Raw genomic sequence first — 26752 nt, forward strand, 5'->3', positions numbered from 1 at the left:
CAAAAGTGCAAACACATGGGTCCACTGTTCTATACGCCACCACCTTCAGGAGACCCAACAGGGCTCTGGTGCTTTGCTGGCTTAGGCTACGTCCACACTAGCCCGGATAAATTTGAAAACAGTGTTTTCATCTGAAAACGCTCCGCGTCCACACTAGTGTTTTCAGTCGTTTTCACAGAGTTGTGCGTCCACATTGAAACGGCCGAAAACACTTACGTTCCAGTACTGCGCATGCGTGAAGAACAAGAAGATTCGGCCTGCCTCAGTTCTGTCTGCCGCTTATTTGCTTTCCAGCTCTTTGAAACGTTGCGGCAAAATGTTGAGGAAAAGCACCAAGTTTTTTAAATGGACTAACAATGAGGTGGAGTTGTTGCTGCGAGTAACACAAAAGTACAAAGTTGAAAAAGCAAGTGAGAGTTAAAGAATTTGAAGAAAAGATATCTGGAGCATGTACAAACTGATATTAATCTTTAATAGGGCTGTCAAAATTCAGAGCAAACAACACAACTGCTGTATAATGCCCTCCGCTATCTTAGTGTAATTGGTCACATGACTGCATCACATGACTAAAATGTGCCATCGTTTTCGAAAAGGCTCCGGGTTCGCTGTCCACACTGCGACGCAAAAACAGTGTTTCCAAATGTATCCGCTATGGAGAGCGTTTTCAAAATGCTGAGTTTTCCTTGACCAAAAATGCCATCTCAGTGTGGACGGAAGGCCAAAACTGAGAGACAAAAATGTGTTTTCAAATGAAAATGTATTAGTATGGACATGGCCTTAGCACCAGTCAGAGGTGTAAGTCCTGACGGGCCGTTTTCCACTGCATAAACTTACTTTAGGGACATATAATACCCAGGCACCTTCCGAGTAAGATGTTTCGGACATATCAAACTTGCAAAGACACCATGGGAGACTCACAACACACTGGAAACATTGTGGCTCGACTGGCTTGGGAATGCCTCAGATCCCCATGGAAAAGTTGGGGACGGTGGCCTGGGAGAGGTCATCTCTGCTCGGACTGCTGTGGAAAACGGCTGGATGGAATAACAAACTATAGAACTGTGTAATTGGGTGATTTAGATCATTACATTCTGCTCAGGCTCCCAAAAAGCCTTGATCTGGCTTTACTGCAGTGTTAACGGCACCCTGGATGATGTGCACTGAGCTCCCTGTGCTCTCTGTGGCAGCGGATATGTGGGATTTACAAGGACTCCACTCACATACACAGAGGTGTATCTCAGATGTCAGTCAGAGGCCATCTGCTGCTGGTTTCTGTCTCTTCTGACTCAGCACATCATCTCTCCTCTCTCTCTGTCCTTTCACTGTGCATGATAGCTCTCACGCCCCGCTGTCCTCGTCTAACAGTGAGCCAGGCAGTTTTCTTCAGACACAATGAACTGAATTCTCAGCCTGCAGCGACTACCAAGCGACAGATCTGCTCAATTTATGGAATCATGAATCACAGCGAGAGCAGACACGACTCAGAATAGAGTTTGTGTGGTTTACAAGGCGAGCTGAGCATTTTGCACTGCACCCAGTGAGCAGCCAGTCCTCGCTGCGGCAATCAGAATGGTGATCAGAAATTTACCAATTTGCCAGTAAATTTACACAACAGATTAGATCGGGTCTGGAGCGTGTTGTCGGCCGTGGTGGCTCTGAGTATGTGAACATGTCAGCTGAGCAGAATGTGTGAGGCTGAGTGACAAACCGGCGATATGAACAGCAGAGCACAAGTGCAGCTGTAGGACATGAACAAAATAGTAACATTTGCAAATAAAAAATAAAACCCTTTCTAATGTTTGTCAAACAAACCTAATCTTTTGTTTGCTAAGAAGACCACGAATGAACCCCAAAGTCTATTAAAAGTCCTGAGATTGACCCTTGATTACAAATGCAGATTGTTGGCACGATTCTACTACTACTACCACCTGTGTTATCTCAATAAATGAGCACACCTGAGCAGAAAATCTTTACATTTGGTTTTAGATTATAAAACCTGAATCCAGTTCAGAAAGACTTCAGCTTCCCACGCTCATGCAAAACACAAAACCACATTCAAATGAAGTCCAGTCCGGACCAGAGAGTAGCCTGACCTCCGCTATTTGAGACAAACATGCCCTCCTACTCCTGAACTCCCAGTTTACCCTCCAGCCTCCCCACTGCCCCGTTTCCCCCTTTGTCTGGCCATTTAACGACACTCTCCACCTTCCCTGCTGTTCTAACTATGCACCCACACACCCCCTCTCCACTTCCCAAAAGGCTTCCTTTTGTGGTTAACCGGCTGATCACATTTGTTTCTCAACAGGCTGCTCAGGAGGTGAGCTGGTCAGTGTTGCTCTCCTTCTGTTTCTCCTCTATTCAGTCCCAGTTTAAAGGGAAAAAAAGGAGCCACCAGCTTCTAAAAGAAACGTACAGTTTACTCTGAAGCCAGTTTCGGTTTTTCTATTTATCTAGCTTTAGGTAGCACTTTGTATGGTGCCGTGGTTGAAGTCTATAAAAACGCAAGTTGTACCTGAAGTTGATCCACAGAACTGAGTTGAAGAGCCAATTTGAAAAGAATTACTGACAAAAATCAAAGCTGCCGCAAAAATGGAGGCTCTGAAAGAAGCTGAAATGTCATTTTATTCAGAAGCTCAAACTGAAATATCAGTGCTCAGAGGAGCTGATGTGGCTTTGTGAGTGCCACTGACGTGAAGTAACCCCAGAAATAACAACAATGATGAAAAATATCCAGAACAAGCACAATGAAATATGGGAAGATGCTTTGAATTGTCTATAAACAGTGAAAAACAGAACAACATATTGTGGGTGTGCTCTTTGCAACAATCCCACTACTAAATATGAATGAGATAAAAGGAGAATGTGTGGAGTATTAACATTTATTCTGTAGACATGATGATGTGTGAATCCAGAGCAAGAACAGAAGAAAAGGAGGTGGGGAGAGGTTTGGGAGGGTGGCCGCTTAACTTCCTCTTCTTTCTTTTCCTGAGCGTGAGACAGAATACGGGCAAACACGGCGCCTTAAGAGGTACCGCTGGAAGAGATGAAGGTTTTTCCTTTAATTAGAAGAAGCATCCTCTGCCTGCTTGGAAATTCACTGTTGTGAACCACATTAACCCCTGGATCGCAGTACCAGCTGAATGCTGTGTCTGATCTTTTTCTGTTGCTAAAAAGCAAGACGAAGGGTTAGAGAACATTCAAAGGATCCTACTAAGGAGGTCAGAGGTCACGTGTAGAGATCAAGTCATATCGTACAGAGCATAATAAGAAGAAGCAAGTAACTGTAGAAGTAACTGTCAGTGTTCTGCTTGTAATTCTGCGTCTGTTTGGATATGATGTTTCAACTAATGATGTCTGACTTTTTTTTTTTGTTCTTCCCTGTCAGCTGATGCAGCATGAACACAGCAACAGTAAAGATGCACAAATATGAAATTATAGGCCTGATAACCAGTGATTATCTTGATGTTTTGTTACACTTTATTCTTACAAATGCAATTGTGGCAATAAAGTGTAGGTTAGATTGTTAAAGGTCCGCTTGTCCACCAGTTTGTTTCTTATGTTTAGCCACGATAAGTTTGTGTGTAAGTTGCTAACTGTTCAGAGCAGTTACCAGCCAGCTGAGCTCTTCTTGTTGAACAGGTGTTCTAAAAGTGTCTCCTGTATCCGTTGTATGTTTGGATAACAAACATTGTCACTGTGGGGCTGGCCAAACTGTACATATAAGTCAGTGAAGTCATGCACTGACCTCATTTGTTTGTATAAGCAAGCTTTCTGTCTAATTCGTCATCTGTATTCACGTCCTCAGTCAGTGCACAGTCCAGCTAATGTCAGGGTGTTGGTTTTCGAGTGCTTCTGTGACTTGCTTAGTAGATAAAGTCTCGCAGTGACACGTTCAGTCTGAGGACTGCTAACATCCCAGGTCCAGCTGAACCACTAGACAGATAACTTTTGAAATACTTTCTCGTTTCTGTAGAGTTGGTTTGGCTGCACTGATGGTTAGCTGTTGGAAATGGAACGTAAAAGTTGGGTTTTCAGTTTATTTTGCCATACAGAAAGTATTTAAACATCAAATCTCAAGAACATCTCTTGAGGAAACTAAAGTTTGGGGTCATAATCAAATGCTAATGGTATTTTTTTTTTAGGCTAGTGTCTTTTAACAGCTCATGCAGCAATAATCAAGCTCCCATTATGTGTTTGTTCACCATCTGTACTGCATGACCTTGACACAACATTAATATTCTAACGTGAAGAGCTGAGTACAAAAGCAGAGAGCTGATAACAACGGCAGCATTCGAATCTCTAATGCTAACAATGACCGGCAGCATTAATGTGAATGTTTCTGAGAGCCCGAGATAATGCCTCATGCTCCCAAACACGCCGTGTGCACGTACAGCTCGCCCTGTTCCGTCCTGCCGCATCTATATTTAGCTGCCGTTCGATCCCCGCGGTGTGTCAAGCAGTCGATAAAATCAGCCGCTTGCCGTCGGACATTGTGTCTGAACATGATCCACCTCCAACCCGCCCAGCCTCCATACGCACCTCTACCTCCGCCCCACCATCGAGCAGGAAGTGTCGGCTTCTGTCTGAACGCTTCCTCCTCCCTTCTATCTGTACGGATGAAAAACGAGGGCTCGCCGCTTGAGATGGAGAGATTTCAGTCCGCTCAGGTGTGGAGGTTTAATATCAGCAGAGTCACCTTCACGTCCACGATCAGTCAGCAGCAGCAGGCAGAGGCGGGGAGGTCAAAGGTCACAGAACATATCTCAGTGAGCACTGAACGATGACAGAAACAAGTACGGGGGGAGGGGGGCTCCTAGAGGTCAACTTACCATATATTTGTTTATTTTCTCTTTTAATGTCAGATCTTTTGTTTGTCCTTACGTTTTCTTTTTTTCATCTTTACATTTTTCAAAATCAGAGATCCTTGGGTTCATGCTGCATGTTAATGTCTTCTTTCAATATAGTTTCAAAGAGGTTTCCAAACACTACAATATAAATGCAGTTTCCCATAAATGTTTCTTAAAAAAACAGGTAAATCTTTAAAAGTAAAAACCTGAAACCAAACTGAACACTGTGGCTTAATGCAGTCATTCTTTCCAGAACAAGCCAACTTCACATTACATTTACAGTGTAAATAGATGATATGATATAATGATATGAATATAAACACTGTACAGAAATCAGTTATCTGCAGGGTGGAGAGGTTTGGCATGTACCATGTGACACTTCAAGCGTGCAGCAGATTGCTAGTTAGTAGTTTAGTGCTTTAACAAGTCTGAATCTGATCATACTGTTGTTAATAACAGGCTGCTTATGTAGGTTAGTTTTGTAGTGAACCAAAAATGATCCCTTACAACACAAACAGATGGAGCCTAAATGATTAACAGCACTTAACATTGAACATGACTCCATCTGTTTATTGCTTGTTAACCTTTTTAGCTTCCTTAGCTAAGCTTTTATATTACCATTGATGAACCTCATTTGATTGAAACTTTGATATCTAGACATTCAGGTCAAAACAGTTTGGACTTTGCATAATTTTGGGATCTGTGGTGAAATTGTGGAGCATGGCTGGTCAGAGCAGGATGTTGATGCCTTAGAAGGTTATCGGGAATCAGATAAATTTGAATTATGGCAAGGTTTTTATTCAGATAACCTTTTAATCATACCTCATAACTATAAAAAGAGCAGAGAAAAACTTACCTGACCTCACCTGGTAAACAAACCTGGCCAATCAGGCAGTGAAAGATTTAAATTGTTAGTTTTTGGTTATCTGGAAGTTATCCAGCAAGCACCGAAGTGTGTATTTTTTGGTTCTGGGCATTTAATAGCATCACTATGAAGAGTCATTGCCTCCTGATGATCAGCGTTACCTAGCAGTATTACAACATGCTTTCTAATTTGACTTAAACTTTATCCTAAACAATGTAATTTGCTGGTGCCTGGTTTAGTTTGATATGTGAATCAGCTTTTGCCAAACCTTCCTGTGAGTCTTGGATGTCTCTCTGTCAGAAGAGATCAGATGAAAGTTAGCTGATCCGTAGAAAGAACCTGGGTAGATTTGTCTATAATGCTATAAGACCTCCGTCTCTTCTTACTGCTTTTTTACCCTCAAGCCTCGCAAAGCTCAACTAAATCTCACAAACTCCCTTTTTTTTGCTCTAAAAACAACTTCCAGGAGTCAACTGAGCCCATCACAGAAACAGGAGGACAGTTCACATGATGACGTGTTCTGTCAACTTCTGAAAAGTCCAACATTTCTGAAAATGTTGAGGTTTGGTGAAACATGACAAAAACACCTCAATCCTGCCACAACAGGCCTTGTCACAGCTGCCAGTCAGAGCAGCAGGTATTGTATTAACAGTTATAGCAGATGTTGAGTGAGTGAATCTAGATCGGTTCAGATGATTTTGTAGGAGTGGATGATGACGGCGACATGCATGATTCACCGATTGTCTGGTTTTGGTGCATATTTGTAATCATAGTATGTGCAAGACTGTGTGTGTGCATATGTGCGTATGTGTGTGTGTGTGTGTGTGCTTTAACTTATTTTATATATCTTATGACTATTGCTTCTTTTATTAATTTTGTTCTTTTGTAAGGTGACCTTGGGTTTTTGAAAGGCGCCCTCAAATAAAATGTATTATTATTATTATTATTATTATTATTATTATTATTATTATTATTATTATTGTGTGTGTGGTGGAATGCGTGGGATAAAACACATCTACACCCACTCTAAGTTGGAGAATGTCAGTTTAATCGGTTGCATCAGCGTTACATGCGGCTTCAAACCTTCAAACCTTCATACCCTGGACATAGCGAGATCACCAGGTTGTTGCTGGGAAGATGCAGGAAACAACCACACGAAGCCACTCTACCAAGCATTTTCCCACTGCTAAGAAAGGACCAAAGATTCTAGTCTTTGTACATCTTGACTGGTCCACTATAACAGTAATATCAATCACACCCACTATCTGTCATGTAGACCCTTCTCTCACCGTCGAGCGTTCACGGCAGTGACCAGCCCTGCTGTATGTATCCCCCCCACGGATAACGTTAGCACAGCTCTCTCCCATCTGCACTACACTGTGAGCATACAGTACCAGATTCACCCAGTGGGAGTACACATTTTAATCAAGCTTGCTTAAAGACTGAACTTCCCAAATTTGTACTGCAAATGCAATGTTTCACCATTGGGGAAAGCTCACCGGAACATGTCTATTCCAACTCAAAGCAGGCAGAGCACATCCTCAGCCTGTCAGACCATCTCTCACTGTTCCTCATCCCGCCATACACCCCCCACAGGAAAAAAAACAACCCAGGTATTATTAAAACTTGGCCTGAGGGTACACTCTCTCTGCTGCAGGACTGCTTTGCACTCACAATGAAATGTATTTGAACACCTGGATCTTCAGCAATACACAGAATCAGCACTGTCCTACATTAAGTTCTGCACTGACAGTGTCACGGTTGATAAATGCATCCAGGATTATTCCAACCAAAAGCCCTGGCTGGCTAGAGAAGTATAGACACTCCTGAGAATCCACAATTCTGCCTTCAAGTCAGACAATAGGGCCTGGGTCTCTAGTGCATCGCCAAGTGCAAAAGGCAACACATATGTGACTGTCAGTGCTTGCTCATTTTGAGACAAAGAGGACCCACACAGTTATGCAACCCTCATTAACATCTAGCCTCCTCACGCTCACATGAAGTGATGTGCCTACTTAAGATGGGGAATGCATGACAAGCTGCTGGTGTACTTGGGAAGGTAAAAGCTTGTGCTGACCAACTCTCAGGGTTTTTAGCCAAGATTTCTAATCTTCTCTCTGACTCAAGTTATCATGTCACCTTATCTCAAGTCAGCTATAATCTCTGCCTTAAAGAGACCTATCAACAGACTAAATGGCTACATAACAACAGCGCTAACAGAAGTTTGTATCTGAGTACATCAAAGACTCTCTCCCTGCTACCTTTGACCTGTATCAGTTTGCTTATAGAGACAACAGACCGACAGAGGACACCATCTCCACTGAGCCGTTTGGAATACCAGGGTCAGAATGCGCTTTGATGGATACAGTTCTGCTTTTAACACAAATATCCTAGTTTGAAAAGTTGTCTGAGCTAGACCACCCATCCCCCCATCTACGCTTGGATGAAAGACTTTGTTACCGACCACCCACAAATAGTCAAGGTGGCGCCCACTGTTCCTCCACCCTCACACTTAGCAGTGGCTCTCCTCAAGGATGTGTGTTGATGACACTGCTGTGGTTGGAGGTGATAAGTCACCATAAAGATGCCAACGCTGTCTGGGTGGAGCTCTGATAATAACCTGGCACTCAAAACCAGTGAAACCACTGACTACAGGAGAAATTTCTGGGATCCTCCTTCACAGACGACAGCCTCCTACCATGCCATCATTGAGAGGGTACTGATGTACTGAATCACAGTGTGGTATGTTGCTCAGTGGCAGACAGGAAACCTTTGCGCAAGGTTATCAACACCGCCCAGAGAACCGTTGGCTGCCGATCGCCCTCCCTAGAAGACTCTCAGTGTCTCAGCAGAGCAAAGAAAATAATCAAAGACCCTTCCCACTCTGGACAGCACTTGTTCACCTCCTGCCCTCAGGCAGTGCAGGTGCATAAAGAACCAGACAAATAGCCTTGAAAACATTTCCCCCCTGGGCCATCAGAACTTTCAACAGCTTTAAATAAAGGAGTGCAATAGCTATCCTGTAGTGAGTGGCACCCCTTTAAAGTCCAGTCATGTGTGAAACATGTGGACGTGCGTCTGTGCTTAATGCCTTTGTTTTTACTGTTTATTATATTTGTTTTTAAATGTTTTACCTACTGTTTGTACTGAACACAAGAGCTTTAGTAGTACTGTCAGTAGTAGTGTTAGTATTGGTATTATTATTATCTAACATACAGGTGTCTAACTGCTTAAAATATCAGGTTACACAACAAACAAATCAAGCAAGATGTTCCTGCAGAGGTTTTCAAAGGAAGAAGCTTTACCACAGTAAACCGGTTCCCTACAATACACCGGATCAAGATTAACGGTGCAACTATTATTGTTTCCAGGATCAGAGAAGAAGGTATGCACTCCTTGAAAGACTTGGATCCTTTGTTCCGCTGCCTTGGCCAGACTACTTGAGCGGCTTCTTTTAAGTTGTTTTATGAGCTGAAAAAACATCAACTAGTTTCTCAGAGTTGTCCAACAGGTTCCAGAACTCTGTAATTCCCATGTTTGGTTGCTTATAAATATAATCCAACAAAGTCAATCAAATAATCTTGTGTGGAACATCCCTAACCATAGTTATCTTGTCTTATTAATCAGTCATTAAATATATTAAATGCTGTATACATTCTAACTAAAACTGAAAGACGGTATAGTTTAAAGTCGATGTTGGAAGGAGTGCAGTGAAAGGATTGGTCAGAAAAAGCTTCAAGCTTTACCAGGAAGCTGCTGTTTATTTGCTGTTCCAGGCAAACAGCCTATGATGTTTCTCTTAAACATTTCATAACTTCACAAGTTTAAAATCATAGCCATGATAAGAAACTCTTCACCCTAACGTCATTTTGTGGTAGCAGTTACAAAAAGTACCATCTCTCCTTCCTTTTATCTGACCGGGTTGTCACTTGAAATTCACACCTGAGGGCGACATGTGATCTGCATCTAGATAAGAACAAAGGCCGGAATGTATTGCAATGGTATTCGACTCTCACTGTGATCTCAGTGTCCTTAAAGAAGATCTTCAAGTTCACGTGTTATCCGTGTCCTAGTGCTGTTTCATGACTAAGCCAAGTATCAGCAGATAATAACTCTCTTCTTGCAAAAAAGAGCATATCCGGATACGGCCACGGCCCGGGAAAGGAACTGTGTACATGATACAGTGGGGTTCAGCTTGGAGGATGATTGGAGGATGTGTGCCATGGAGCCGGTGCATTGAGTCCTCACAGCTGGATCTGGAGCAAGTTCTCACAAATAGGGATAAATATATATATTTGGATAAGTGGAAGAAATAGGATGGATGGCTAGGTAAGAAATGTCATTACACTGTGTTTCACATACAGAGACAACTCCCAGAAAGTTGATTCTGTTCATCTGAATGTTGCATTTTCTGTGGGAAAAATGTTTCGTCAAAATGAGTGATGACATATTTCTCCCACTGAAAACGCAACGTCCAGATAAACAGAACCAACTTTCTGGGATTACCTGGATGACTGAGCAAGAATCAAGACACTGCTACAGTGCAGTTTGCATTCATACTGCACTGTAGATGAAAGACTCAGTACTGATTACTGCACCATTCTCTGTGACAAGAGGGGCCTACTTAGATTTGCAGAGAAGCGCCTGTTTTTAGAAATGTATTGTGACCAGTGCTTGTGACCAAATGGAATCGAGTTCTGTGGGAAAAACACGGATTAAAAACACGACCTCCCAAGTCCATCAGACTGGTATATAAACCTGATGAACAATGCACAATGTGAGCAGCTGTTACTTAAATATCCAGCTGAAGCTTGAAGTATCTTGGTATCAAGTGCAAATGGCAGTCAAGACAGGGCCCTGCAATCTCAAAGTCGTGACAAATGTGAAAATGTATTTGCTTGAATCATAGCGTCCTAGGGTATTGTGGTTGTTATTTTGTTGTTTGCTTGGTAGATTACAAAATAGAAGGGCTGAATGGGTTCTATTTTACTCCGCTGTATGTTTGGATGGATGAATCCCGGGTGTGTTGTTGTGTGGCCTACATGGAGCCACTTTGTCTTCTTTCTCTGCTGCTGCCTTTTCCTTCCTCAGCCAAACAGCTATACAGAGACAAACTGTCACACTTGCGTGCACACACACACACACACACACACACACTACAGTATGTTTATATATACATCCCTTTAACTCTTGCTGTATAGCAGAGCAGCTGGGCAGAACCTGCCCTGCCACTTTCACTTGTGTGCTGTATATATCTGTTTCTGTGTATATGTGCAGTGTGTGTCTGTGTGTGCAGTATCACAGCACACTTGAGTAATTAATTTTCAACATGGCTGGGTTTTCACCATGGCTGGCTGTGTGTGTGAGTGTGTGTGTGTGCAGTAGGGAAGGTAGCTGCCGTCAATACTAATTTGGTACCAGAGAAAACAAATGTATTTAATCCCTGGTTGTCTTGTCCTGTTTTGCTCTCCCTCCCTCTCTCTCTTACCCTCTCTCTCCGTCTCTCTCTCTGTGTCTCTCTCGCTGTCTTGCCTTCCACCTCACTCGCCCCTCGCTCATCCCACCCCTCATCTTGCAGGCTGATGGCCATTAGCACTGCAAAGGGAATTTTAATGTAACGCCGGCTTTAGTGGGAAGGGATGAATATTTTAAAAAGTGAAACACTGATTGTCTGATTGTAGCAATAAAAGAAGGACACATCTGAAGAGCGCACACATACACTTAAACACACACGCGCAGGATTGTTTGTATCCGACACACTGAAGTCCTGTGTGGTTTCACCAAACCGGTTCAGCTGGTCTGACTGAAGATCTGTTTGTTTTGTCTCTGTGTTGCCTTTACGTCCTGTCAGAGAGCTGTGATGAGAAATGTTCCCATGGTTACGGCTTGAAAGCCTTCACTCGAGCTCAAACAACCCGAGATCGCCCTCCTGCTGCTCCTCAGTTGGCGCCGGGGTTTCCTATGTCATTTTTATCCCCGTCTGTCTGAGTGTTCATATTAGTAGTGCTTACACTCTGCCGTGCCTCGGTAATATTCCAGCAGTTAACCACCTCCAATATCACATTACATTCACTGCTCACCATTTCTATGCTAATCACACTTCTATTTTATTGTTGCTCATAAATTAATGTGCTTTTTTTTTTATACTGTTACATTCATCTGCCGTCATTACTGGCAACGCTAAGTGATAAACACAAAGTAGCAGTAACAGATAGTCACCTTTAGTGACCTTAAAAAAATCAAAAGCTTGAACTTGAAATACGCTTTAATTAAAAAAGAAAGTCAATAATGCTGAAAGTGGCCTTCACTGTGGGAGCTCTGTATGTGTATAAAGGCAGACTCATTGGCTTTGGTAGAACTGGAGGGGAGCTGGTGCAGTTCCACCTGTGCAAACCTCATAAGGACCACGATTAAAAAGTACAAGCAGAACTGTAATCATTTTATCATTTTACCAGACTGAAAATCAGCTCGTATGGATTAGTCAGCATCACCCAGTCAGTCAGACTGAGCTCCACAAGGAAGAGCTCAGACATGATTCTGCCGCTTTGAGGTTATTTCACATTTTTCCTGGTGAAAGGGACTAAAAGCTGAGAATGAATGTTTTTCACTGTTGATTTCACATTTTACCACTAAGACTTTGTTTATAAAGAAAATGAATGCAAGAGTGGCACTGTTACATCTGAATATTTTTCACTGAACAAGGGAACCGTATAAATGTCCTTCTGTGAAAAATTACACTATCATAACCGCAAACAATTCACCGGCTATGATTACGTTGGGCTTCCTGCTAACAGCACTTGCTCATTATTCACACACCATGACCAAATATGCCTGAATTTGTGGAACTGCTTGTAAAGTCATGCAGAAGACATATGCTGCGTTCCCAGCCAACAGAAAAAAACAGACATAAAACATGGAGTCTGCGATGTTTCACATGGTGCAGAAATGTATGCAGGTAGTGTAGGTGGCCTTTATATATGTTATGAAGAAAATGTTTTTGTTGCTTAGTAAAAAAGTAAAATCACAGTTCAAGAGTTTAAACAACTTTTTTTTCCCTTCAGAAATATGCAGTTGTTTTTGTACCTTTTAAAACACACAAAAGAGCACAGAGAGAAGAGCAACAGGTGAGCTTGAATGATTGTATGTTGTTATGGAAACAAGGTGCGCAGTCAGCCTTTTTTTTTTTCCAGAATAGAAAAAAAGCCTCGGGCAGCACTTTCTCCACAAACACACGAACTGAACCTCACCTGCTCTGCATTCAAGACATTTGAATTCTTCTGAAAAGCATTTGAATTGAGTTTTAAAGCATCTGTGGGAGAAAGAATGACATCCTGACAAACAGCAGGAGACAGAGAGGTGTCGGTTTGAGCAGGTGCTGTTTTCTCTGTGGGCCTTTGAAGAAGTCTGATTATTCTCAACTTTATGCTGTGGTTGAATGTGGAAGATCAGGTACGAGGACTAAAGAGTGCAGGGGTCATTCATTCTTTTAAAAACTTTAGGGCTGAAAAATGAAGCCAACACAGAAATGCCAAAAACTGTAGTTCCTCTGATGGCCACTAGACTCCCACTTTCAAAAGCTTGTGTGTTAAAGCTCATTTAGCCTTCTATATAAAATCTATGGTTGTTGAATTTTTGTCTTTTTAAAAACTGAGGTTACATTTAGGGGTTGGCCTCTTTGACTGACAGGTGGATGCCTGCTCGATGTCTGCTGAGGGTTCACCTGAGCTAAGTGGACCTCTGGTGTATGTTACTGCAATTATGGGTGCTGTGAGGTTAATTGTACTAGCAGATCATCCAAAAAGTCAAAGATCCAGTTTTTTGTATGATTAGTTTTTTTTTTTTTTTTTTAATTTACGGCTAAATAAGCCGTGTCTGAGTCTGTGTGATGAACCTGTGCAATTTATAGATGCAGCTTAGTTAGATGCAGCTCCAAGCTGATAATGAAGCACTCCACCCATTTGCCCAATTATAAAAACTATGTCTGTGTAGAGTCAGCAATTTTTATTTTAAGTGTGTGTGTGTGATTCCTTGTACTGAACAGGCTCTGCTAGCAGGGTACTGAGTGATGCCATATGAGTGCATAAAGGAGTGTGAATGACTGATCCTGCAGCAGCATGAAGCAGGAGCCTGTCTCACAAAAGCAATTTCACAAGCCCTGCTAACGTGCAGACTGGAAATGACAGGAATGTAGCATTTCACAAATAATGGCTGTAAATCTCTCCAGTCCTTCAACACGCCTCCATTCAAACACAAGGGTAGCTTTGTGTAATATATGTTTGATAAGTGAAATGGGTCAAAATAAATGAAGAGTGAATAATCTCATGGATCAGATCTGTTGAAGAAGCACCCTCAGCACCAGTATGTGTTTCATGTTTAGCTGGAATTTTTTGTTTGTCATGCTGGTGTTCTCTTGTTGATTCCAATCATATTCTGTAATTCTGACTAGATTTCAGTTAGAGACTGAGCCTGGCGGCATGGTGGTGTATTTTGTGTGACGAGCCCAACACACATGTGCGACCATGCAAAGTCACACACCTCGGTCTTTAGTTATTAATCTGTAGCAGCCTCTGCTTCTGCTGACACCAGCAGGAATCTTTAAAAGCGAGGAACAGTGCCGTTTCAGCTCAGAGGAATCCTGATGTCTTGTGCTCTGGCACCCCCGACCTGGAGCTCCCATGAAAGGAGGAGAAGGAAGAATGTGGTTAGACGGGTGATGAATAGTGAACACTCTATCTGTGTGATAGTGCGTTTGTTTTCACATTAAAACCACATTGCTTTGGAGTGACTCACTGCAATTCAAAAAGTTTAAATGTGTGTGATTGTCACTGAAGTGATTGTCACTGAAGCGTCTGAATAACAGCTACGGGTGTCGAAACCGTGTGTGCGTGCGTGTGTGTTTTTGTTAACACTTGTTAGTCCTGACGAAGCTTCAATGAAACCGGAGATGATCCAAGAATCACTGAAGAATGAAAAAGACAGTTTACAGTTTTGATTAATCTAGTCTCCGGAGATGATTGTGCAATTGGGCGTATGTGTGTGTGTGTGTGTGTGCGTGTGTAATTTGAACCCCTCCAGACATACTTAGCTTTCCTGCAGTGTGTTCATATCCTCTAAGCATCCTGTGCAGAAGTGAAGTTGAGCTTCAAAACAAAACAAACTGATCCTGGTTCAGATTTCTGGCTGAGGAAAACCAGTTTGATGCTTCATCACATTCTGTGGTCGTCATTCTCTCTACTAAAAAAAAAAACTCTCGAAATGCACTGGAGTTAAACCTGATTACCCGATGTTCAGAAAACACCGGCATCTCCTCCAGTTTCGAAAATAAACTGGATTGTCTAGAAGTTTATGAGAGAACAAACTGGGTCTGCGGCCTTAATAAATCCTTTCTTGATGAGATTTTTGGGCTCAAACACAAATTTAATGATGAGCTAAAGTAGGAATTTTGACAGGGCTACATGTTATCATGTAGCATATAAGCATATTTATGCTTACTATGCTAACTGCTACCATTTTCGGTAGCTTGTTATCTTGCGATGACTCCCACTAATAATTTCATCCAAGCTTCATCTACTTGTAGTAAACAAACAACCTTCAGATGAGAGGAAATTAGTCAGGATGTTCAGTCACCACCATTCCTCCAGCCTGCCACGCTTGAGGAATGGTGGAAACTAGTGAAACACCAACTTCCCCGTCCACAGTGAAGTCAGTTTTACGCCCCCAGGACAATAATCCCAGACACACATCAAACAGGATGGATGAAGCACGCTAACATTAAACGTCTGGAATGGCCTTCTTAAAGGCCAAATACTTGGAATACAAAAACCAAGTCTGTGCCAGGAAACCAACGAGTTTAAATGACAATTTAACAATCAATCTAACAATTCTGCCAAGTCAGAAATCCAGCTGGGATTCCGCCAGACGCTTGGTGATGGGTAACTTTATGTAACAACTATTAATGGGGGTGCATTTATTTAGATTTATTTATACCTTTCCACACTTGTACATCCTATTTATTTTTCTAAGTGATTAAAGATGTATGCTGTGCTGTACAATTATTCCACCTTGGAAAAAGAACAGTTCAAAGAAATCTGTTGTGTGAGGAAGTCAGTCAAACTATAAACTAGAGGTGCCGCCGTCTCTCCCTCCATCGCTCTCTCCCGTGTCTTTACTCCTCTTCACCTGCCGTTAACTGAGAGATTGAAGCCGCTTCATTAAAAGCTGCTGGATGAAGTGCTCGTTCAGACGACTTCCTCAGCACGCTGGGAGAATCTGCTGACGGCGGCACAGCGATGGAGAGGGAGGAGAGGAGCAGAGATGGAGAGAGCGAGGTGTAAGCATCCTACATTCTCACAAACAGCGGGGGTGGGCTGGAGGGACCCAGAAACAAAGAATTGTGTTTTTGTCTTTTCTGGTTCATTCCCGTTCGTTCTTGCACTTGTTTTGTGCCTCCTATCTGTCCTCTCTTCTTTCATTTGTCCTTCTTTCCACCTTCCTTTGTTTTTGGTCCTCTGTTTCCGCTTTGTCCGCCCTTTCTTTTCAATTGCTTGCTTCCTTCCTCCTCAGTTTTTCATACAATATTTGTACACAAAGGTCAAAGGGTGTGACAGGATGATGATGAAGACACAGAGACCTGAAGATGGGCACACAGATATATGGACAAACTGAATTTAAGGAAACTAGATCTGTCCCCGAGGGGCAGAGACAACAACAACAAAAAAACCCCTGAAAATGCTATTTTAGCAGTTTCACTTCTGACAGCTGAAACGTTAGCCTGACAGAACGACAAACTGCAAGTCAGCAAATCAGGAGGCAGCGGGCTCGCTCTGTGTTAAATGCAGTCACATGCCCAAAAAGTGTGTCTCCTCCAGGCTGTTATGACTTGACAATGCTGTGGGTATATGTGCGTGTGCAGATGGAGCACTGCTGTAATTGAATTTTACCTCTCAAAAAAGCTGTGACATTATTGTATTAGAGGAAGGATATGCTGCTTGGCCTCAGAGAGGGGGAGAGAGAGGGGGGAGGGAGAGATAGAGGGAATTGAATTGCAGGAACTTAACTGCAGCAAAAAACCCAGTGACATCACCGTCATATTCGACTGCTCGGAGCGCTCGGCTCTCTCAAAGAATCTAGTGTTAGGATTTATCTATTCAGGAACTCTCATGCTGGCGATGACCATCCAACCTTTTCATCTAGCTCACAGAGGAGAATCCAATAAACGTCTGCAGAAATGAAACCAAAGCTGATAAGGCAGGAGGTATCCAGTGGTGTAAGAGCAGTGACAGTATTATTGTAACAGGCAGGTGGATATTGTCTGGTTTGGAAAAGTGATCAATTTTAGACGGATATTTCTAAATCTTTCTACTTATTAATGTTGTACTGTCGGTTATATATCTGCATATATGGGCTTTATTTACTGGGATGTGTGCATCATTTTTCCAAACCCGATCTAGTATTTTTGGTGCCTAAAAGCCGACCAAACAGCAAATGAAAACTAAACATCCCTCAAAACCAAGTCGAAAGAATAAGAGTTTCATAGAGAAATCAAGCCCAGTCTGTTTTTGGAGAGAAAGTGTTTCCCCACAGCCATAAATGCTGTTTTGTCATGTGGGACAATCAGGAAACAGGATTAACATTTAGCAGAGATGTCTGCAGGCCATCAAAATCAGCCTGGTATCGGAACGATGCTTGGTTAGCAGTGAAACAGCTGATACCAAAAAATGTTTTAAAATGATAGTCATGATGGTGACCTGTGGTTATAACATGAGTAGAAGTGTGCCCAGAATTGATCCCAGAGGGATACTTGTGTCAGCCTCAGGGGTGGTGATTTGAACTAATCTGCAACAGCATTTTGGATTCTTTGTGACAGTTTGATTTATTTAATATTTCCCACAGGAAGTATCTCCTAAACAAACCGTTTCTGTGTCAGAGCTTTTGATATGAGCAGCGACTGACCTCTGTGGCTACAGTCACCAATTAGTCCTTTGCATTTAACCCATTCACTCAGTGAGCAACGGGCAGCCACCAATCCAGTGCCCGGTGAGCAGTGTGTAGGGACCCGAACGGCTACCCCGAGGTACCCTTGAGGATACCTCGGGGGAGCCGTTCGGTGGATTTGAATTTCCAGCCTTCCATTCCTGGGCCGAACGCTCTACCTACTGAGCTATCACTGCCCCATGTTTTTTTGGTGTTGAATGGCTGTTTTGGATACTAATGATAACATCCTAAGTGCTCGCAGTGGTGCTTTTGGTATTTCCCTGGCAGCTCTTTGGTGGATGCAGTTTGGCTGCCGAGCTCATTTGACCCGGTGGAAAAACACTCAGTTAATCTGGGGAAGCTGGGCAGCCAGTGCCAGCCAGCAAAGTCAGTGCAGACACAGCAGGTACTCGTCTTTGATTCTCATATTGCCTTTAGGTGTTAGAGACTCCTAACCTGTTCAAGCTTAATGAAAAAAGTCTTTGAAAATCATCACCTGTTACTTCAACAAACTAGGTAGAGGTGTTGAATTCTGTGTAGTCAGAAGCAGAAAATTGGATGATATAAAATTACAGATGGATATGAGGGTAAAATATTCCCTGTGGCTCATGGTAATTTAACTAATCGTTTTGGTTGGGGTCTTACGCTTTTAAATTACAGGAAATTATAGGATATGGTGTGAAATATACATCAGCAAATCTACTCAGAAATCACAGTGAAAAGACAATCCAGATGTGCTTTTCTTCAGCAGTGCAGTGTTAGAGTGAACGTTCTCTGCACATTCCTACAATCAGGAACTGCTAATAACTAGTTTAAAACATTTTTAACACGGCAGATTTGGCCAAATGTAAGAAAGCGGGCCTCAAAGAGAATTCATATTATAACATCCCACTAATGAGCTTATGGGGCTTAGCTTACTGGATGGCTTTAACGTCCATGATCATATTGGTTCTTAAATGGGCCAAAATGTTGGTTGGTTTCAAGACTGCGAAGGAAAATTTTCCACTTCTTCTGTTTGCCCACAAATGCTACATTTCCCACTGACCTGATTAAAGAACAGGGATTGTCTTGCCAAAACCATGTGAAAAATTACTCACATATACTCCAGACTAGAGTAAGATCACTGACCAGTGCAGAGAAATATATCCAACTGGTATTTCTGGGGCTTGAAGTGAACATATTCAGCAGGCTACTTATCAGCTGATGCTAACAAGTTTGGCTAACAAACTGCAACTATAAACTGTGCCAGTGCATGGCTGTAAGATACTGGAACATCACACATCAAAACTCAAGCCCAGACTTCTTAGATCTTTTTGATCATTCAGTCATTATTCATTTAAAATTTTCCATAAGACACCAGCACAAAAGAGGCCACCCATTTAATAATACATATAGAGTTTTATGAAGAGGAGACACAGGCTTTGTTTTGAGACTGACTCAAAATTGTAGCCAGCCTCAAGTGGCCATTGGAGGAACTGCTGATTTTCCACTTCCACCTTGTTTTCTTATTTTTTTTCAGCCAGGAAGGTTACTGATCGAACTTCCTGGGTCACATTTCATATCCCACTTTTTCCTAATTCCCCGATATAAGACACTAATACATACTGTGGAAATGTACATCTCTCTTCCGCTCTCTCTCTGTCATACTGTCTCTTGCTCTCTCTCTCACTTTTCCCCCCTCTTCCTCTCTCTGTCTGTCTTTGGTGTTTAAGGTTTGAGGTAAGAGGAGCTGAGGAGGAAGTATCTCCCCCTGCACCTCCTGTAAGACGAGCTGTAACTCTCCACCTCCTCCCCCTCCTCCCCCTCCTTCTCAGCACTCCGCTCTGTTAGCATTTGACCGGTAGCTGTTTGTTAACCAACCCTGACCCACTGCCGTTTAATCTGAGCTGAGAGGAGGACAGACGAGAAGAGAGTGAGAGAGAGAGAGAGAGAAAGGTGATCACTCGCTCGTCCTCGCTCGTCCTCTGAGAGAAGGAGAGACAGGGTTTCGGCTTGCAGGGATTGGTTTCCAGGAAAAGTACTCACCCACATATACACACTCAGCACACGCTGTGCGGCTCCCACCGTGTGTCAATATCTGTGTGTTTGCACACAGTGACCTTTGACCCGGACAGCTTTACCTGCTGAGAAACAAACGTGTGGCCATAAAAGGACACAAGGAAGAGACGGAGGAAGAGGAGAAAATGGCAAATGGAGCCACGTAGAAGGTGGAAGGAAAAAAGAAAGGAAAGAAGGAGGAGATCATTTATGAGAAAAGAGGAGGTTAAGTGGAGGAGAGCAAAGAGAAAACAGCAATAATAAAACAGCTGCACTTCATTTACACATCTGGACACTGTTCGCAGCGTTTGTGTATTTGTGGGTGTAAAAATGTAATTCATGGTGTGCAAAGAGAGATGTTTGAATGTTAAAGTGATGGGGATGAAGGTGTCATTCACAGCTCAGTGACAGAGAGAGAGAGCAAGAGAGACATCAGGTTGTCTGTGTGTGTGTGTCCTGTTTGAAATTCTGCTCGTCTGTTATCTGACTCCATCCAAGAAATCCAGAGCGAGAAGGAGACGAATAGACACACAGACAGAGAGAGAAAGAAAGATACTTTTGCTCCCTCTTTCAATGTGCTCAGTTACAACAGTTTCATAGTTTCGTTTAAACAGCACGATTGTGCTTTCTTAACATTTCTGGGTGTTTTATCGGTTTAACCAACATTGACCACTTTTGATTTCCTATATTCTTCTTAGCTGCCATCAGCTGGGCGAGAGACTTGAGTGCGTTGTGCTACAAGCAACAAACGTAGCCTAGAGCGTGTAGCCTGCAGCAGAGACGAAGAGCAGTTTGCAGAGAACTAGAACTAGATAACTCCCTGCTTTCTAACTTAACACCAACTTTTTCTTTTAAAGTGGACACACAAATGGGTTTCTTTACTTTCTGACATATAAATATTGTTTTGATGGTGGGTGCTTATATTAAACATGGCCAAAAATTCCAAGAATTAGGTCAGAGTATTTACAAGTAATCCCTGTGAGCCAAAAGCTCAGGCTTGAGACGGCTCTGCTGTAGATGCTTGGTTTGCTGGAAATTGAAGCCAACAGGGATCCAACAGCTACAGTTCTTCTAATGGCCTCTTGAGGTTGGATCCAAAAGTGAGTCACTCCCTGCAGAGCCCCGTGTTAAACTGGCCAACTAAACAGGATTAAAAGCATGTTTTCAGCTTGGTATGAAAATGGTTTTGGCATTTTCCTCCTTCATACTGACTGTACAGGAAATTATTTTTATTATTTTATAACATTTTATAATCCCTTGGTTGCTAGCAGGGTTTAAAGTTCAGGGTGTGGGTGCTGTTTTTTAGGCAAAGTAGGTGTGGCTGCTTTGACGTCAGGAGTGCTGACACAGGGATTGATTGCTGTGCGTTCATTCTCACCTTTGCTCCAAGCTCCAGCTACATAGATGAGAATAAATCTTTTGAAAGTGAGTGTAAAGGATACAAATGTTCAGGGTGGCATGATGAATGTCAGTGTAAGGATAAATTCAGAGTTCGGCCTTGACGGAGGACGATGCTAAATTCTTCTCGTGTTCGCCTGAATTAATTTGACGTGAGATCGGTGTTTTCAGGAAACCAAACACTTGCTCAACCCGGAGCCTTTAGACTCGGTGGATGCCGACTTTACTGACTGCACACAGCTCCTCCTGGTTACACAAATGTTGGCAGTGTTTGGTTTCTCACAGTTTCTTCAGTGTGAGAGTGTGTTGAACAGGTCAGCGGGACGGTGGCAGGTAGCAGTCACTTGCTCTTACTGGACGGTTGTTTTGTGATGCATCTGCCATACTGCTTGGTACACAGGAGGTCTTTACCGAGTACACAAAAGCATTGTTTGTTGACTTGTGGAAACATTGTAGAGAATTCAGCCAGCTTTCCCTCAGGTTTGTTTCAATTTCCTCCATGCAGTCATGCATTTTTACTTTTACCCCCTACATTTTTGAACATATATCTGTAGTTTCTACTAGAGATGGCACGATACCACTTTTTTATATCCGATACCGATATCATAAATTTGGATATCTGCCGATACCGATATGAATCCGATATAGTGTGTTTTTTAATCAATAAAACTGTTTTTTAAATATCTTGCTGCTTTTTGTACAAGTTCATACTCAAGTTAAAAAAAACAAACACCAAAGCTATTCTGTTATACCTGTATGCAAAAAATACACTGCACCCAAAATATTTCATAGTTCAGCAATACTGATCAATCTAATAAACTTAAACCTACTCCATCCTCCCTATTCTGGTATTTTAAAGAGTAAGCAACCTAAGTAATAGGGTTGCAAACTCCCAGCAAAAAAAAAAAAAAAATAGGGAACCACTCCCTACCTCATGATGCTTAATCGACGTAATCAACTTTAATTTGATGCGGTGTGGGGGAAAAAAAAATGCACAGAACTCAATTATTTTTCAAGAATAATTAAATAGATTCAGCATCTTTCTTCAACAGAATTGCAGACTGCACAGATGGAAAAAGTACTATAGCTTACCTAGGGTATATTAGACTTAATAGTTATTATATACAGTAATGGACTTCTATACATTTTTCATCAGATTAAAACTTTGGGTGTAAGATTCTGATAATTATTTATTAAAAGCTACACATTTTAAATGAGAATAAGAAAGAAAAGTATGTCTTTGTGCCCGCTTTTCCCTGTTAATGCCCTATCGGCCCCCTTGGCTAAACTTTGCTAGATCCGCCCCTGCACAGTTACCAGCTGTCAGCTACGTAGAAAAGGATCCTGGTGTAGAAAGTAATATTAAATACATTCTAACAACAGCTTATCAAGCTTAAAGGTGCTGCTGTTGTTCAGCCGCTGGTTTCCTCTTTCTGGCGCAAAGTGGGCAATAAACAAACAAGAGAGACGGACTTGCGACAGAAAAGCCGATCAGCTGATCATTGATCAGTTTCATGATTGAAGTAGCAGCAGGAGAGAGAGAGAGAGAGAGAAGAGACACTTGCTCCATATATTAGTTGTTAAGCTTAATACTGGGATGCTTTACAAACATTCAGAGATGGACTTACACACTTGCTTTACTTCTCTCGGGGATAACTTTGTCGGAGATGAAATGCCGGGTTGGTAGCTAGGCTCCAAATGCTCAACCAGACCACCCACAGGTCTTGCAGGCCACAGCCGCTCTATCACCTGACGCATACTGCTCCGACGTGCTAAGGTTATGGGCATGTTGCAAGTTTTGTGAGGTGCTTTTTTGATATTTAACGGATGGGATTACATTTTTTATTTCTCTCTGATATCCGATCCAGTAATTTAGGTCAGTATCTGACCGGTATCGGTCCATCTCTAGTTTCTACTACTTAAATTGTCAAATCAGACTTGTTACTTTTGCTTTAATGCATTTGCACGGTTATTATTTGGTCACTGTGAGCATTCAAACATCAAACCGATCTGATCTAAACAGAAACACGTGAAAGGCAGTCCTGTTTGTTATTAATCGCATAAAAAGAGATGCCAAACCCAGGGGTTAAAGTGGGACGCGTTTTTTTTTGTTTGTTTGTTTTTGCATCCACACCGAAACTGCATGTTGCGGCATCTAGCTAGTGCTACTGAAGAGGAGCAAGGAGCATAAAAGGAAGTGACGTTTTTGTGTCAGGTAATTTGAAATGCAGCTTTTCTATACGCACAACAAACATCAGCAAACACACAAACTGTTTGTGTGCAGTTTGTCTCACAGTGTTTTGTTACTTAAAGGTCCAGCTGCTAATTTCACAGGGAGAGAAAAGAAAGAGAGCTAACTTCAGTCAGAGGTGGAGAAAGATAAGAAAGACAGAAGAGGAAGAAAAGAGGTTAGATTTAAAGGGAAGGACTGCTCATTTAACGCTCACATGTAAGTCCTCATGTTTTTACACGTGACATTATGTTTTTTTGTGAAACCTTCTGCTAAACAAACTGAGGCAGACTGTGTTATTTAAAGACGGCATGAAATCCTCTGCAGGCTATTGTAGGATAAACAGGTTAGTTTGCTGCACTGTGATGGATTTAAAGTAAAGAACAGTGTGTGACTGATGCACAGTGGCCGTGGTTTCATGTCAGAGTTGTAGCAGCAATCCATTGACCGAATTCCACCTTGACACCAGCTTTAATAGTGTCTAATGTAAAGACAGCATAAACAGTGTATTGTCAGTGTAGAGGATGAAATCAGCCAGGACGACTCATGAAACATCTGCTCACATCTGGTTGAATTCAGTTGTGTACATCCACAAAGAGCAGCAGGTCAGCTGATCACAGCCTGCACACTAAAAAAATCTACTGGAGCTCTTAGTAGAAGTTATTGTGAGTTATGATTCTTTCCCCCACACTGAACCATTACAACCAGTTTACATTGCATTTACATTAACCCCACATTGCACATTCTCCTGTTTAGAGGCAAAATCACCCTCTACAATGGAGGCAACAGAAAATAGACATATATTTTTATTTTCCTTCTTTTTCTTCAGATTCAAGCTGAGTATAATTAGAATAAACAAAAATTAGACTAAAGTCCCATCTACTGATATTGTTTTATCGTTATGTTAATACAACACGAGGTTCAATTAGCTTTGCAAAAAAATTTGAGTACATTTAAGAGCCTGCACTTTTTTACTTTTACTTGAGTAAAGAAGTTGAATTACTTTTACTTAAGTATTTTTTTAACAGTAGTATTTGTGCTTCTTCTGAAGTACAGAATGTCTGTACTTTTGCCAGCTCTGTTTAAACCTGATATTATCCCAGTCCGATGAGTTTCGAGTCAGAGGAGAAAGCTTTAGCTTTGTGCCCCATAAATCTATAGCAGTTCTGAGGCCAGTGACTTGTGAGGAAATCTGTGACGAAGTGTTGAGGCTCATTTTTGTGCTGCATTGTGAATCCTTCAAAACAAAATGCACACCAGAGGGCGGAACGCGTCTCTGATGGACTTGTGCTTTCTGGAGCCTTGTGTCTTGTGTTTACTAGAGTCTGTATCTGTGGTTAAGATGCTTGTCTAGCTCTCAGTCAACAAAGCCTGGTGCATCAAACATCTGATGGTATTCTTTTTGTCTCCCTGATCCTGCTTCAGAGCCAACTGATCAAGAGTTTGCACAAAGTGTCGTGGAGCTCAGTGCGCCGCGCCCTTAGGAAACCTCCGTCCTGCAAACATCCAGTGCTGAGAAAGCCTCTCTTTGCTGTGAATTACAATCTGACTTCTGACACCTTTGCTTAGTTCTGATGTGTCGCACTATCACAGCGCTGCTTAGTCGGCAATGTTCTGCCTGGAAATTGAGGCACGGCCGTATCATAACAGGCGAACGATGGCTACGGGAGGATGTAGTAGAACAAGGCTCAGAGTCGATCAAATGTCATCCGACTAAAGGTTCAGCTAAAGGAAATCTCACCTCTGGTACAAAGGAGGTAACACAGCCAGTGAAATGAATCTGCTTCAGGTTGACTGCTTGCCGACAAACAGCAGAGAAACACTTTTCACCTCCTGACCTTAAATCCTGTTTTTATATTTCAGTTTTAAAGAACATCACTTAGACAGCTTCTGTGATCACCAGATGAATTTAATGCTTGTTTATCATCATTACATTCTGTGGCTGTTCTATTTTGTGCCTGCACCGCAACTTTATGTGAAATGAACCGAGACGTATCTTTTGATGCGGTCTCGGTGCAGCTGTTTGGTCTGCACCAGACTTTCAGGGACAGTTTTTACTCCAGCCTAAATGTACCAAACCAGATGAGTTACGTGTGAAAAGAAGCTCATATGGAAAATGTTATTCAGCGTGCGAGTTTTGGGGTCAGCGGCATCTCTGCTTCCAAAACAAGTCGGCGTGGAAGTCCCGACACTGGAGTCGGGTACCACTGCGTCTTTATTTTCAGTAATATGACACATCTCTGAGTAAGTGAGTGAGTGGGCGAGTTACAATCTATTTGTGTTTGCTTTGATTGCACACAAGTATTAGCATCCACCTACATTTCTCACACTGTTTCTCATTAGGAGGGCGACGAAGATGTTCTACTGCATTTGGTCAACGGGGACCCGTTGACTGTAGAAAGCCTCACACACACAGTTTTATGTGATGGCTGGATTGAACCCATTTAGTCCAAGGAGTCTGCCTTGTTTGTTGCATCGAAGGTTCAAAATAGCTGCAGTGTGAAGGTCGTATTTCTCAGCATCAATTAAACTGATACCCCTGACTATGACTAGTTTATGACTAGTTTATTACCACTTTAACAGGTTGAGTGAATACACAGCGGTGCTGGAACAAATGTTAAAATGGCCACAGTGTCGGAGAGATAAATAAATAACATTTAAGACAAGCACATCAGGGAGAACATTACCCTGATCAAAGTCATAAAACCTGCATCAGATGGGACTTTTAATGTCTTTTACCGGGTGGGCGGGGCTCGTCGCTCCAGGGAAACATTCCTTTATTTATCACTCTCTTCATCACTCCATCCGTCTCTCTTTCTCTCTGTCTGTCCGTCTCTGCCTGCAGCTGCCAGCTGGCAGCAGCTCTGTGGCTTCATCAATAAGACTGGCAGATTGGAGATTGATGACGCCGACTATCAGAGAAGAAGCTGTCTGTCTGACAGATTATCCTCCTATAGAGAGACGCAGAGATGAAAAGAGATGCAGCAAGGTCTTTAATTGTGTTGCATGCAGGTAGAAGCTAATTTTAAATATGGGACGAGTTTTAGGACTTATTTTTGGACTAGCAGGTTCCCCTCACTTCCAGTCTTTGTGCTAAGCTAGGCTAATCAGCCTGAGTAATTTGACCAGCCCTCCTGTGTGGAGGGGAGCTATCGTGATAACCCTGACCGCACGCTGTGTTCACGCTACAATCGACACAGTTGCGTGAACAGCAACAGGTGATCAACTCGGGTTAAAGTCTTGGTCTAGTGCTCATGTCTCCATGTGACCATTGATGAATATGAGTGGCTGATGCATCTGAGCACCAGGAGCGTGCCATGGAAGGTTTGTTTCAACTCAACCTTATGGTGCCACACAGTAACAATTTTTGACATAACTTGTGTCTCAGCATGAGAAGATTTC

The 26752-nt window shown here is 42.3% G+C and overlaps 1 protein-coding gene across 2 annotated transcripts in view; it reads left to right on the top strand.

Moving 5' to 3' along the window:
• The window catches only part of LOC120740550 (protocadherin-1-like), a 236799-nt gene that overhangs the window by 50183 nt on the left and 159864 nt on the right, over positions 1–26752 (top strand). The window lies entirely within an intron of this gene.

This window comes from Simochromis diagramma, unplaced genomic scaffold (assembly GCF_900408965.1).
Source record: "Simochromis diagramma unplaced genomic scaffold, fSimDia1.1 OVJJ01000433.1, whole genome shotgun sequence".
NCBI lineage: Eukaryota > Metazoa > Chordata > Actinopteri > Cichliformes > Cichlidae > Simochromis > Simochromis diagramma.